General features: G+C 38.4%; 1 protein-coding gene across 35 annotated transcripts in view; it reads left to right on the top strand.

Moving 5' to 3' along the window:
• The window catches only part of mbl (muscleblind), a 212,549-nt gene that overhangs the window by 54,092 nt on the left and 142,475 nt on the right, over positions 1-15,982 (top strand). For 11 of the 35 annotated variants that reach the window (XM_070210414.1, XM_070210427.1, XM_070210425.1 and 8 more), the window contains exon 1: positions 8,815-9,897. The exons of 2 other annotated variants lie outside the window; for them this stretch is intronic. The gene's annotated coding sequence lies outside the window, so the exon portion shown is untranslated. Of the gene's footprint in view, positions 1-8,811; positions 9,898-15,982 lie in introns of those variants that run through there. 22 more of the 35 variants (XR_011417027.1, XR_011417026.1, XM_032437106.2 and 19 more) reach the window with 6 other exon arrangements.

Here is a 15,982-nt window from a genome sequence, read left to right as displayed (position 1 = left end):
GTCTCTTGTTGATTTTAATTAAAATCTTTAAGCTGCTGTTGATTAATAATTATAATGCAGCGTTGGCGTCTGCAGGTGATATTGCACTGGGGAAAGTTAATTACCGCGCTTATTAGGTTGCAATTAAACTGCCGTCCGTTCCATCCCCTCCGCCGGACTGCTCAATATTCCTCACTTGCTAGATGATTGGCCCCGGCACAGAGGGTCAGACTTTCTTGGTACATAATGCGCCACGAAACTCGCTCTTGGGCAATTAATAAGCTTGTAGAGGATAAGAAAAAATATTGTCATAAAATAGGTATCGCTTAGATCGAGAAGATATGTCCGACAGCCGAACTGACATAGTCAGAAAACAATGCAAACGCCGTCTTTCTGTTTTGGGCAACACATGTGTTTCTACTTATGTAACACAATTGAGAAAAAATTAATCATCGGTAGAAAAATCAGATCATACTTAAAAATGTTTTCAATTTTCAACCTTAAGCAAATTCTCCCCGCCTTCCCAAGTATACGAGTTCTTAATATACCCTTAGGTAGGGTCTTGTGATTTTGTCTGAAAATGAGATCTAGATCAGAATTGAAGCTATAGACTTGAAACCTTGCATTTATCCGTCTTTTGGCTGCATGCCGTTCATATGTCGGAGCCGAATCGGACCACTATATAACATAGCTGACATAGAAATAAACGATCGGAAACTAGGTTCTTATATGGAAAATATTCTCACATATTTGCAAGTTGGAAATATCTATTAGAGTATTAAACGTGCCGATATAGCATTTCTTTTTCAATTTATGTATTTATGCCTAAAGTTGATTTTCGTCGATGCATTCAAAATTAATTTAAAATTTTAATTATATTTAAAACAAAAATTTTAACATAATTGAATAACATTTCAGAAAGGCTAAATCAAGGAGGAAAAATCAAATTAATTAGAAATTTAGTTTATATGCGAAAAGTGAGAGAATAGAATTAGAATTAATATAATAAAATATGCATATAATAAATACATTTTTTACTCGTGCTGGTTACACTGTCAATCAAATTATCAAAAACTATTAATTATTGGCTCTAAGCAATATATTTCAATTTAATTGGCTAAAAGTACGAAAAAAAAATTGGGCCACACTCAAATCGATTGCATTTCAACTGCTGAAGTCAAAGTCGAGCTGCAGCTGGTTGCAATTCTCTCATTTCGCGCTATTTGCAAATCCATTTTGCAAATTATCAAACGGCATATTTGGCCAGCTACTGGATCCGTCAGCCCAGCCACGCCCACCTGCCCATCAGCCATAGCAATGGCTGCTCAAAGAACCTTTTGATTTGACTGGAAACGAACGTTTTGGGCTGAGTTGATGGGCAGGTGGCGGCTCTTTCGCTTGAACTTGTGGCCAGCAACTGCATTTGGTTTTACTGTCCAAGCAGAGAGAGGCACACACACACACACACACACACACACACACGCGTGTGTGTGTGTCAGCTGTGTTTGTGTGTTGTCTTTCATACACACACAAAAAGTATTTGATATTTTTTTTTCGTTTTTGCGACCGACTTGTTTGTTCAAAATTCTGATATATTCACGTTTTGGCTTTTTGGCTTTTTGGCCACAGTTTTGGCCGCGTCCCCCAACGATCTGGCAACCTTTTAACGAACGTTTTCGCCATTTGCTGTTTTTTTTTAGCCCCTGGCACACTCACACGCACACACACTGACAGAAAAACAAAGGCAGCGTAGGCCGCAGAAAATATATATGTATGTATTTTGTTTTTCTTGGCTTTTCACGTGTATCCCCCTCCTCTTTCCCCCCTCTGCTGGCTGTTTCCGTATCGGATATGCCAGCCCCGCGCGGCGCCTCGCTGTTTGTGTTTTCCGAGTACTTGGTTATGGTAATCGAATTTCAAATTATTGCCAGGAGCTATATGCACGTCTGACAAGCGGCATGGGCCAGGACATCGGCAGGACACGCAGCCACACGGTGACTTCTTTTGCCACTAAGCTCATTCTCTTTTATACTCTTGCATCACGGGTATGGCATCTGTGTCACCTAATATGCAACGCTCTGTATAAATCATTTTCGAGAAAGAAAATGTGGTTCGGTTTGGCTTTTGCTACGGAGGTCTTTTTGTAGAACTAACTTGGTTTAAGATTCGGCTTACTTTATATTTATATTTTCAAAAATTAACCTCTTGCTATTTTATAAATACTCTCAACTAAGCCCACGATTTATAAAATCTTAATTTCTATTTGCTTTTTGCCTACAGCTTTTTTTTTTAATTAAAATCAAATTTAAAGAAATACCTAAAATTCTTAACTATTTTAAACAAGTCTCAACTAATTTAAAAAAGTTTATATACTCTAAATTTTTTTAAATATTTAAAACTTTAAAAATCTTTACTTCATTTTAAACAAATCTCAACTAAGCTTAAAAATGTTAGATACGTATTTTAATTTGTTTGCCATATCGAAATTTATTTTATTCAAATCAATATAAAAGTAAAAACATGTCAAATTTCTTTCCTCCATAAATTGTTGCAAAATCGACGAAAATTTAAGTATTGAAAAAAATTATTCGCATGTATACAATTTTTTCGCATCTCGAATGTTAGGGTATTTAGTCTTCGGCAACTCGTAGATAAATATTTTTGCTGTTATATTTTTTTATGCTTTATTTTCTTCTTCTTCTTATATGATTTTTTTCTAACGCGTCATTTTCCGGTAGCCTGTGACGCCTTCCCTACTTGCTATTGGGACATTTTTCTGGCCGCGTGTGTGCGAGTGTGTGTGTGGGTGTGTGTGTGGGTGTGTGTGTGGGTGTGACTGTGTGTCTATGTATATTTTCGTTTTTTACGATTTTCTCAGTTAGTTTTTTTGCTACTCTTTTTTGCGGAAGATGAATTTGTTTCGGTTTGGGGAGAGTGTTTTTATCATAGTTGTTCGCGTTGTAGTTGTTGTTGTGCCTGTTAGTGTGTGTGTGTGTGTGTGTGCTTGTGTTGCTGTGTTTGTGTGTGTGTATTTTGAGGTTTTTTGCATCCTGTAGTGTGCTTTGGCCCATCGTCCTTATGTCCATTGTTGTTTACATCCTGTTTTTGGCGCGTTTTGAATATTTTTGCGGCGCATGTTTTGTCATGCAATAATTTAATTGTCGGATTTGGCAGCTTAAAAGCGAAACACACACACACACACACACACACACACACACACATGCACACACCTAGCCGCAGACTTGGCCAAATAGCGTTTGTGTGTGGGCGTGGCAGGTGGGCTCTACTCGGCCAGTTTGTTTTGCCTGACAGTTTGTGCTTTATTTTTATTTATCTTTAGCTTTGGCTTGTTGCGTGTTTTCCTTTGACAAATTGCTTCAAATAGTTTTTTTTTCCCCCATTCTCTAACACTTAAAGCTGCTACAAAATAAACAAACCTGATTTAATTGATTCCCAATTCAAGTTGAAGCTTAAAAAAACACACACATTTTTTCTGCACAATTTTTCACAGTGGTTAAATCCACCACAATTGTCGGAATATAGGTGGAAACGGTATATATTTTAATATCATTGATTTGAAAATATATTGTATTATGTTATATTGTTGCCTTTTCCAGTTGCACCTATCGAATCTTTTCTGCCAATATCGATAGCTCTTTGGGTCATTTTTCGATACTCTGGCATAAATGGCACCTATCGAAACTGAAAGTTATGCAACACTACTTACGATAGTTTTTGATATTAATATCACTCCGATAGTATCAATTGCGGCTTCAATCGCAGAGTCTAATTGCAATTTCCTTTTAACATTCGAATATCTTAACTTTTTGTAAATAATCCCAAATTTACTTTTCGATAATTATCGATATCCGATTGCCAAATGAAAACTTTTCAGATTTAGCTTTTCAAACCCTCCAAATGCACTCGCTAGTAAAGACAATTAAAAGTTGGGCACATTTCTATCGGGCTCAAGAACAATTCATCTCTCACCTTCTTCCGCTCCTTGGACTCACCTTCTTGGCAAACTGCATTCGAATTCAAATTAACCAAATTAGCGAAAATTTCGAATGTTTTGCAGGCAGCTTTTGTCTGGCTCTTGTTCTTCCGCTTCCTTTAGTCTTAATTACTTACAACCAACTGCTGCACAGTGGGTGGAAAGTTTGGATAGTCAATCGCCCACCCCCTTCCGAGGCACACAGCCCCGCGCCGTGCTGCACAGCTGCAATTGAGCCAAGTTAAGAGCAACAAAATCGCACATCAGCCAAAAATGGGAGACAAAAGCAGCTAAGCACTTGCCGAGGGCGTTGCGAAGGGAGATGCATTCGGAGTGGGCGTGGCAGTTAAAGAAATTACGCTGATTGAACACTAATTTATTTGTTTGTTTGTTTTAACATTTGGCGCACAGAAATGTGGCAGGGCAGAGGGTAAGAGAAAGGGACCGAAGCCGCCGAAAGTGGATAAAAAGTTTTTATCCTTTGCCGGAGCTGCCGGCGGGCAACCAAAAAAAACGCAGTCAAGGTGCAAACAAGAGGCCAACACGGTGTGTGCGGTAGAGAGAGAGAGAGAGGGCGCAGGGGTTGGGGCTGCGGGAAAGGGTATTGATTGTCTGCAGCAGGAAGCATCTGCTTTGGCTTGCGTTAATGTTGCAATGTAAGTGCAGTTGATTTGTTTTCCTCCTCGCTTGAGTCCTTTCTCGCTTAATTGGCTATAATTGAAATCAGTTTTTGGAATGGGCAAAAGGAAAACTAATGAAAAATCAACTTGAATCGAAATGGTTGCGGATTGATTCGAAGAAAACTTTCAGAATCACAACGAATCATGTTACACAAAACAAAAATATAGTTTAAACACTTTTAATAGTAATTTTTTGAATTTTCTGCAATTTATTATCGCCGCTCACCTTATCACTTTATAGACTTAAAAGCCAACTCATAGATTGGCTTCTTTCTATGAGTTCATTTAATCTAGGTAAGGATTTTAGGGTTAGGCATAAAAGTTAACGTCACTCTGTTAAGGGCTTAATGTTAAACTCACTTTAACAGAATGTGAACGGATGTCTTATATCAGAAAGTATGCATATAAAATTCCCAATACCCTTCCTTTTCCAGCACCTCAAAGTATGCAATGCGCGACTGTAAAATTCCTGTGCAGAACAAAATACAAAATGAAATCTTTTACTCAGCTGAGCCAAAACTCACTCACATAAAACTGGGAACACTTAATACATTCAGATGGCGCACGCACTTGCGAAGAGAACTTGAGCTGATGAGCGAGCGCAAACGACTCAAGAGCAACACAAATTTCGCTCAATGGCCGTTGAGTTATTGTTGTTCAGCGATCTTTGTCGAAGGGGGCGCGGAATAAAGCCAATGAGAGTCTCGAGTCGAACTGGCGCACATGTGCGTAGGTGCCAGAGTCTTAACAGAGAGAGAGAGAGAGAGACAGTGGAAGATCGTCTGACCGAGAGCGGAAGAGAGCATGCCTGTCTAGCTGTTAACTGTGATCTTGTGGCGTCTGGAAGCTGACTCACACATTGCAATACATACTGTGCACACATATATACAAACTACTCGTGTGTGTGTGTGTGTGTGTGTGTCCATGCATATAATCAACGAGGACGACGTCATCAGCGTCTCGTCTGGTTCTGTTATTAATTTTTTTGTGGGGCTCATTCTTCTCTCCCTCTCTCTCTCTCTCTCTCGCAGTACGTCTATCTGTCTCTCTTAACTGGTTTGCTGCGGCTTTTGTTTTATTTCTAGTTGCTGAATTGATATGCAGGCGCACAGTTCGCCGGTCTCTTTGGCTTCGCGTGTGAGACGTCACCTAATGAAGATTCATTCTTATTTGAATCACATTAGCAGCGGGAGTCGTTTTGCCGTTAGAATCTAATTAGAATTGTAGAGGCGTTACCTACTGTACGCTAACTCTCTCTCTCTCTCTCCCTTATGCGCTCTCTCTTGCTTTATTTAACGCACCAATCCCTGTGCGCCCGTTTTTTTGCGCTACCTTAGCGACCTCCTTTTCCTTTTTCGGTCGCACACACACACACACAATCGCGGACAGACACACCCTGGCAAAGCCTTGAACACGTTCTTGGAACAGGCACAAAAGGTGCAGCACAAAACGAGTTCCAGTGGCTGCCGGTCAGCATTTGCGTGATTTACTTTGTGCTTCCACAGCTTCCACAGCATCCAGCGATCGCCGGGCGAAACTTAAGCTTTGCTTTTGTGCTCCTGCTTCCACTCCCCCCACCGCTCCCGCTCTAGCAGCATACATTTAGATCTGCCTGTGCGCTGCTTTCAATTCCAATACCGAACTTCAGTTCGGTCAGCTGCGGCTGCGACTGCGACTGCGACGTCGGCGTCGGCGTCTGCGTCTGCGCAACTTTTGATTTTGCCTGAAACCGGTTTTTCAGTCCTCGCCTCCGTCCCCATCTTTGCCCACAGCTCAAGTCGTGTTTTTTGTGAAGTGTGTGCGGAGTCTGTGTATATTTTTGTATCTGTATCTACAACTGACCCCCTGAGCAACCCACAACGCAACGCACGAACCGCAGCGACCAACCGACAAATGTGTTGTTAATGATCTTGTCAAGTGCCTTGGGTGCATTTTTACTTATGAGTAACAAAAAATCTGCCTGGGGAATTCCCCTAAAATCATCAAAACGAAACCAGATACTGGCTTAGCTGAGATAAATTCTTGGAATATTCTCTAATTTGTAAGTAATTTGTAACTTTGTCCGAGGGAGTTAATTCAAGAACTGAAAGTTTAGATAGTAACTCTATATGCACTTTATATACATATAAAGCAGATACATTCGGTTATATATTTTTAGCCTCTATTATTATTAGGAATGAGAAGTTTAATAAGCATGCAAAATGTATCATTTGGAAATGCCATATAACTATGAATATACTGGAGAAGGATCTATAATTATATTCAATTTAAATACATGGTACTTAAGTGCATGAAACCTTTTAAGTTTTCTGTTCAAATTGAATTTACGTTTATAAACCGCAATTCTTAATCTACGAAACATGTTTTTTTTTTTTGTTTAATTTATCAGAATAACTGTAAAAAGTGATCACAGCTCAAAATGTACTAAATGACATTTTGCCCAAACAAACCAGTTAATAGCCAGTTATACCTGAAACATCTCTCAGCAATTTTTGGCTGTTTCTAACCGAAAAAAAAAACGATCTCGATTTCGATTTCGAACTCTTTGCTGCCTGGCCAAGCAGCTTCCCATAGGTGAGCGCGCGCGCTTGTATGCATACGTGTGTGTGTGTGTGTGTGTGTGAGTGTCTGTTTGCATTGAAAACTTTTTAGTCGCTTCGCCGTACTCCAGTTTATGTGTACGTGTGTGTGTGCGAGTGTGTGTGAGTATGTGTGTGTGTGTTGGCATGTGCCCAATTGCAAAAGTGGGATAAGTAAAAATCGTCTGCTCTTGTCTTTTTCTTTTTCTTCTGCTTTGCTTTTGCATAATGAATGAGTGCAGAGGTGTCTCAGCGCATGTGTGTGTGTGTGTGTGCCGCCAAGCTGCATACGAGCTTTGCTTCTTAGAAAACAGCAACAACAGCAAAAGAAAGAAAAAAATAACAAAAGCGCAACCTTTCACTTGCCCTCGAGCAGCAGCCGTTCCAGCTTCCATGTGGTCGGCCGCATTGACTTTGGCTACAGCAAACTTCCATATCGAAAACATTTTATAAATAGCTCTCACACACACACACACACACACACACAGACACACACATGAAACTTCTAATGCTATTAAAAACAACAACAGCAGCGCCCGTGTTAAATGGGCACTGCGGGGGCGTTCTGATCTCGCTCTCACTTGAAGTGGCTGGCGCTCTCTTCAAGTCTTTTCTTCTCTGTTTGCTTTCACGTTGCGCTGCTGCTGCTGTTGTTGTTGTTAGTTGTTCCTGTTCTGTTAGCTTACAGCAGCTGTTGGGGTTTGTGTTGTTCTTGTTGTTATTGGGTTTCTAATCAATTTACATTCACTTTTTATAATACATAAATAAGTACATTTATGTTTATATCTTTTTATGGCATCTCGTTCTATGGCTTTTTCTTTGTGGGGGTGTGTATGTGTGTGTGTGTGCGTGTGTGTTTGAAATTTATGACATAGAAATGTCAAAATTTGTATGCACTAAAATGTCCGAAATGAACGGTACTTTCAGCTTTTTTTTTTGTTGTTATTTTGGGCTATTTTTGGGTACCCATCGAAATGTCAAACTGAAACATTGCATGGCTATAAATACAGAAAACTATATGAGTTGATTTTAATGTGCATTTTTCGAGACCAAATTGAAATATTGAACCGATTTGAAGGTGACTTTGAGGTCCTTAAAGATTCGTACTGCTTAATATATTAACGGTTTAAATTAAGTACTCCATGCACTTTTTGAGTAGTTTTGCAGCGAAGTCTTAGCACGAACTCAATTGAAGCCTTTGGCTTTGCCCACAGCTACTTCGGGTCACTTTTGGCTACTTAACCCTTAGCTAGCTGTCAAGTCAGCTGCTTTTAACCCCATATAAACACACTCAATCCCTTGCAAGAGTCACTCCAATATAGTGAGCTCAATGTAAACGCTCAACACTGGCGCGCTCTTCACTTAACAGTTTCGCTCTCGCTCTCTCGCTCGCTTGTTCGCACTCCAGCTAAATAAACCAATAAGAGCAACAGCTGCTGCCACTGGACGCGCTGCAGACCGAACAGCGGCAGCAACAACAACAAGACCGTGCAGAGAACGTGAGAGCGCAAAAGAGCGGCTGGCGCAGTGGCTGCTTCGGCTGCCGATTGGAATTTTTGGTGCATAACAGCGCCATAACAGCGCTTGAACAGAAGCAAAAACAACACCGAGCAAGGCGGACGTGTGTGCGCATATAGTTGATAAATTTTTAGAATTTCTGTGTATGAGAGCCAAACGCAGCAACAACAAACGCTTTCACAACTTATTCAAAATAAATATAACGAGCAGAAATTTTCTAATAAATACAGCAAAATAAATAAATTGTGTGAAGTTTATAAATCGTGCAGAGTTGCCTTGCCCGTAGTATTAAAAAAAAAAAAAAAGAAACAAACAAAACAAGTGTTGAGTAATATACGTAAAACGAAACAACAACGCAATTAGGAAAAGGAAGCAAAGTAAAAACAGTTAGGAATATAAGCATTAAATTATGCAACATTAATAACCAATTCAAGAAGCAGCACAGCAACATTTTCTAAAAATCGCGCGCGTTTCAACAGCAACAGCAACAACAAACAGCTGTCAACAAAATAAAAGAATTTTGTGTGCGTGCGTGTGTGTGTGTGTTTTTATCAACAACAAAGCAAAGCAAAGCAGCGCGACTTTTTCTCTGTCTTGTTGTTGCTGCCTGTCAATTTTTGACGTCTCACGTGTGTGTGCGTGTGTGCGTGTGCCTCTCGCTCTCGCTCTGTGCGTGTGTCTCGCTTCATTTTGTCTTTAGTGTCAGTGGAAGAGAAAGAAAACGAATAGTTCGAGTGTCTTGCCGTGTCTTTCGAAATTGTGTCTCAAGCTTTGCGCCGCGCTTCATGTTTATGCCGGCATTTTAATGACGTCACGCCAGCCAGCGCAGTAACAACAGCAGCAACAACGAAAGCAACAGCAACAACTGCAAAGTCAGCAAAACCGCAAGCAAGAAAAATAATATAAAGAGAGAGAAAAAAAGAATAAGCCCAAAAACGCGTTTCTTCTGCCCCGCTGCCTCGCGCTCTCCCCCTTTTCGGCTGTTGTCCGCGTGCAAAAGAAGTTACAAAATTATAACAACAACGCGTGAGTTTTGTGTGCAACAACAACAACAAAAAAAACAAAATCAAACAAACTCAGCCACAACTGCGACTGGCCAGAAAGAGAGAGAAAGAGAATCGCATCGCATCATCAGCTGCAGCACAAGGTGTTTATCTAGCCATAACTTACTTTCATATATAACTTGCATACCTACATCTATAAGTTTCCCGTTACTCTTGAGTCAGACCCAAAGTTTAGCCTAGTCATATTTTTATTTATCTCAATTGTAATTAGTTTCTATTTGAGCTTTGCATCGGGTTCTTGTACAATATTCGGTTTAAAATGTGCTTTAATTGAAATGTGAAATCAAATTTTGCTCAGGTACAGTAAAAACTCTGCGAGCAAACAGTCCAAGGTTTTTAGTTTCAATCTTTCTCTGCACTTTTTAAAAATAGTTTATCGAACCTAAGATTATATAAACTAAATTCGACTGTAAAATGTTACAGCCAGAAAATCTCTGCAAAACGCAACGATTTTTTTTTTAAGTACAAAGTACATACTTTTTTCGAACTAGATCAACTCTAGAGAATATGTAAAAAATTGACATATGTTTTTAATGTAAACTATGAAAAAGTTTAATCAGATATTTCTTTCTGTATGTTTCTCAGTTTCTTGAAAAGTTGAGTTAAGAATTGAAAGACTTTTGATTAATGCTATTACAACTTAATAATACTATAGTATTTACTATACAAGCAATAATTTTACGTTACGCAACACACGCAGTCTGAAGTACATCCATTTCTTTGATTATTTGATCAAGAGATTATATGTAGATAATTAAGATTTGTAGTAAAATATTATTTATGCAGAATGAAGGGAACTTTCGTTCCTAGAAAATTAAGGTTGTCAGCCTTTTCCCGGAACTAGTCTCAATACATTCTCGAATCCCAAAAAATAACGCTTAGAACAACTCTTTTTAACAATTGTTGCTCAAGTCACGATTTTAGAATTTTGATAAATTGAGTGGGTCAGAAATGAGAAAAAGATGTGTTCTATTCGTCAATTGTTTGCAAAATCAAGAGCATCACACAAATTCATTTTAAAACATATTTTATCGACTTAAGCTATTTTTCCTTGACTTTTGTTTTGCATATAATTATTATTCGAAGTTTTATTCATATACTTATATGAGGCACAAATGTAACAAAGTGCCCAAAGTATATATATTCTTGATCAGCATCAATAGCCAATTCGATCTGGCCATGTCCGTCCGTCCGTATGTATGAAAGCAAGGACCTCAGTACCTATAAGAGCTGGAGAGGTCCTCTCAGTATTTAATAATCGATAACTTGTCCCGTTTCTAGGCAATCGATAAGAAAAGATATTGCAATCCTGATTTTTAAGCAAATCTATTAGTTTTAAAGCTTAAGACACGAAATTCGACTAATTATCTTTAATTTTAATGCTGCTACCAATACATTTTAGATGTGTTGTATCTAGAGATGGTATACATTATTTTCTTTTATATCATTTTGTAAAAGTGAATACAATTTTAAAATGGAAATTTAGTAGCTTCTTGGGCAGCAATTGATATCTTCTTTGACTTGAGTTCATTCTTATGTCACATATTTTCAGCTGTTAATTCGAATATATATGTATTTCCCTTTAATGTGCTTGGAGGTGTCTTCCTCAAGTTTTAAGTTCGTATTTTCGTCTTAGTTTGTAAATCGTTTGATTTAATTTTTACCTATAAGGCAATAATTTCATACAAACACACAAATGGCCCGCAGCGATTCCGTCTTTGGCGGGGGCTAATGAACTGTGCGAGCCATTAAAATGTAGTTTATCAGCAAAAAAAAAAAAGAATATCCATACATATATACATTTATGGTGTTACGTAAACCGCAATTAATATGTGTATATGCTGAAATATAAAGAAATAAATGTACTTCTATGAAGTCATCTTTCCAAGTTTATGAACTTTATTATTAATTAATCATTTGGCCACTGCGTGTTCTATTTAAGTCCATAAACTTGGCTTGTGAAGCGCTCTACAAACTGAGCTGAATTTTAAGTTGGCCACACACACACACACACACCCACACACACCCACACACGCATACACATTCAATTAAAAAACATGCTTAAATTTAATGCAAATTCGTCTATTTGTATTTCTCTAAGTAATGCCGGGCAAGGCCCAGGCTACGCACTCGTTTTCCCCACCTTCTTTATTTATTTGTATTTTTTTATTTTTGAAATTATTTTTGCGCTCTTTTTGCGCGATTCAAGCGCGAGATATTCCGCATTGTTGTTTGTGTTTTCTGCTTTATTTTTTTTTTATTATGAAAAGTCACGTTTTTTTTTTCAACCCGGCGGCCTCTGTCGTCGAGTTCGAGCTCGCGCTCAGTTACTGATTCGGATTCCGATTCCGATTCTCGGGCAGCGTTTCGAGTGGCCTCTGGCGTTACTTTTGGGTCGTAAACATGAAATTGATGTGTTTTTCGAGCTGTTCCTTCCACTGCCAAGAGTTGTTCTGGGTTTTCGGTAACACTTTTCATTTATTTTCATCGGTTTTGGTGTAATTGATTCTGTTTACATTTCTTTGGATTGAATTAGCGCCGCAAACAGAAAGCAAAAGTTGGGAGCATTTGCTATATTTGACGCTTTCCATTCATATTTGTTGCTGCGTTTTTTTTCCTTCTTATTGCTGCCCCTCACTTAAAAGCTGTCAAAATTTAATAAATGAGCCAACGAAATCGCTTGGAAAATGCCACATAAATTGCTCTGTCTCTGTTGAATGCCGATATTCGTCTTTTCGAACGCCTCTGACAAGTCATTCGCTCTTAAACAAAAAAGCCAAACACAAAATGAACCCCAAAACTGAACAAAAACTGAAAAAAATAAAACACACACACACACACACAACTCAACTCAACTAAAATGTGAGAGGTGAGGCCGAGAGACCAACAAAACTCTCAAGTCTGAGGACTTGGCATGACTAATCGATTCGATTTTTCGCCCAAAAAGTCATGCCAAACTCTCACAGAAAACAAAAAAATATTGTATATTGCCCAGCATTCGCATTTGTGGCCTTTTTACGTTCCCCATCCTCTCCGCGACCCCACACACCACCCCGCAGCCGCCCGTCTGTAACAACAATAAATAAATATCGATAGCTATAGTATGAAGCTTTTCATACAAATTTTACTTCATTCGTTTTGTCTTCGCCGCCCTCAAACAAACTTGAAAGTCACTCACGACAAATTTTGTGAGCTTTTCAAGTGCCAAACGACGACATTTGAAATTGCGATTTGAATAATGCGCCAAATACGTTGAGGGCCAAAAGGAGTTCAGAGTTCAGCAGCGCGATTTTGTGGCTTCGAGCTTAAAAAGCTGCAGATCATTTCGAGATAAGCTTGGAGGATACATTTGAGCAAAACAGCTAAAAAAATATTACTTTAACTAGGCTTCCAGCTGCATCAATTTGATGATAGTCGCGCTTTACAACACTTTACATATTCATTTATTGAGTATTAATATTAATTATATGCCAATTGTGATCCTATTTGTTGCTAATGTGCACATTATTGTTATTTGTTGCGATTCGCAGCACTAGCTGCGGCACATAACAACACTCAACTGACGAGTTTTACAACACTTACAAACGACATTTAAGGCAGGCTCATTGAATAGAGAAGATTTTCGCTTTTAACATTTATTGTGATGTGACACGGAGTTGTGTGTGTAAGAGCTGCACCTGAATAAATATCGATTCGTTTTAATAGTTTTCGATATTATTAAACATGTTGGCTTCGATAAATCGATTGAAAAAACAATATTTTTAGTTTTGACCACATTTTTTCTGCCACTTACCATTTTGTATATAAATAAAATCTTATATTAGTTAATTTAAACAACACTGAAAAGCAAGTACATATTCATATCAAACCACTTCGGATATAACCATTAATTGATCTTACATATTCTTGCGATTTTTGTTTCAATTATGTGGAATGCAGCTTAGAGGAAAAGCGTACGAAATTTAATTGAATTTTCTTTTGCAACTTGCACTTACACAATAATTACACTCCAAATGCGAACAACAGCGCGAAAAAAAAACGTAAAATGAAAGAAATAAAAGTAATTGCACAACTTGAAGAAAATGATTTCGATTTAACTAAAACGCTGTAAATGTTGTTTTTATGATTTTTCAATTGTCTTTCGTAATTCACTGATGAAAACGCAAGATTTTCCACTTTAACTCAGTTTGAGTAGATCGAAAGTTTTATGGCAAAAAAGATATTGCAGAAGTTAAGTTAGTTGTACGTCGATTCCAATACTAATTATGCTCCGTGCTTGAGTGTGGTCTTTTCTAATATTTCCCAATCCAATTTAAGCTTTAATTAAGGTCTTCAATTCATTGGAACAGGGCATTCGGGAAATTCAACAACTCTCTATTGAAACGGAAAACGAAAAGAAAGTAGAACTTCCCATCCTCATATATATGCCAAATCTTATGTTTATCGCACTATATCATATAGCTGCCATAGGAAAGATCGGTCGAAAAGTAGGTTTTAGTATGGAAATCGTTTTGTTTCTCAAGATATCTAGACCAAACGAGTTTTCACTCTTCTCACGTGAGAGATATGCTCACAGTCTGGCTTTTATTTTGTTTCGAAATATTCTCTTCTTTCCTTCTGGAAACTCGAATAGACTTTGGAATTGCATTCGGTTAATTTCAATGCGCGGCATTGTCTGGTCTCTGTCTTTGGGGCACATAAACATTTTGTTTTCTATTAAAATTTGTGTGGCTGTGGCTGTTGCTTCTTGAATTTTATTTTTATATTTCTCATTTTTTTTCTTCTTCATCAATTTTGTTGCTCGCTTTTTGATATTTTGAAACATGTGCTCGACTTTTTCTAAAAATATCACACATTTTCGCCTCTCAACGAGGCAAAAGCAAATGAGCTGAAAGCATGAAAATATAACCGAAGCTAACAAAATAAATTTTATACAGCTGGATATGATATTGATTAAAGAATTCAATTGTTGAAATTGCGAATAAACAAATATAATTAAGCGCTTAAGTTTTCTAGCATATTTCTTTGTATTAAAAACAACATTGGCAGACTCTAACTTAATTCCAACATATATATCGTGCATATATGCATATAATATATAGATATATATAGTTATATGTTAAAGAAAATTAAATAAAAAACGAATTTCAGCGTGTTCGTCGGCTCTTCCCTTTCCATCTGCCGCCTCTGGCCCAAAGAGCCAGCAGCTGTTGTTCGCTTTTTGGATGTATCTGCAGCTGTGCAGCACATCGCACTGTCCCCAAGCCCCACTGGCTGTACCAAATAACAACCATCCTCCCTTCCCTACCTTCCCTCCCTGCATACGTCAATCCCCTCTCAACCCAACACGCTACACCCTGCTGCCGCCAGCAATTCCCCCATTCCCCATTCTGGCTGCGTTTTGGAAACGTCGGCACCAAAAATAAGTTTTTCGTGCATGAAATTTTTGGCAGCCAAATGCAGCAGCTACAACAACAACAACAACAACAACAAGAACAAGCAGCAGCAGCAGCAGCATTAGTTGCCTTATTTACATAAGCAGCGCTGTCTTAACCCTTGGCTGGGCCAGCGTGCTCAGTTGTAGCCCGTTCCCCACTTCATGCTAAATTGAGATCAATTGAAAGCGAAATTGATTGCTTAACCTTTTCTTGAAGCGTGCGAGCAGGAGAAGGAGGCGGAGCTGTTGGGGCGGACTGGGGCGTGGGTCAAGCATTGGGCGTTGTGGGCGTGGCCGAGCTGCTGCTGTCCGCAAGCTGCTTAAACAAATTAGTTCAAAGTTTAATTTGATTTCATTTGCTGTGCGTCGCATTATTCCATCGCACTTGAGAAATTTTAATTATAATTTTCTTTTTTTTCGCTCTGCCCGGCTGCCTCCCTCCCTCTCTCTCTCACTCACTCTCTCTCCTATGGCTATTTATACATATGTGGCATAAAATAATTTCTTGCAAAAACGAAATTAATTAAGCAAAAATGTTTTCAAATATTGTTTAGCTACAAATTTCAATATTTAGTTCGCTGCCACAGCTCTGCCCATGTGTGTGTGTGTGTGTGTATGAAAGAGAGAGAGAGAAAGAGAGTGTATTTTAAGATAAGCAAAACTTTATGAATATGTCAAAATGTATAATATGAGTGCATGTTTCATAAGACGCTGCCAAAAAGAGAGACAGA

The sequence above is a fragment of the Drosophila virilis genome, chromosome 5 (assembly GCF_030788295.1).
Source record: "Drosophila virilis strain 15010-1051.87 chromosome 5, Dvir_AGI_RSII-ME, whole genome shotgun sequence".
Lineage (NCBI taxonomy): Eukaryota > Metazoa > Arthropoda > Insecta > Diptera > Drosophilidae > Drosophila > Drosophila virilis.
Note: the sequence above shows the minus strand (reverse complement) of the source record. Positions and strands in the feature narration are given on the sequence as shown.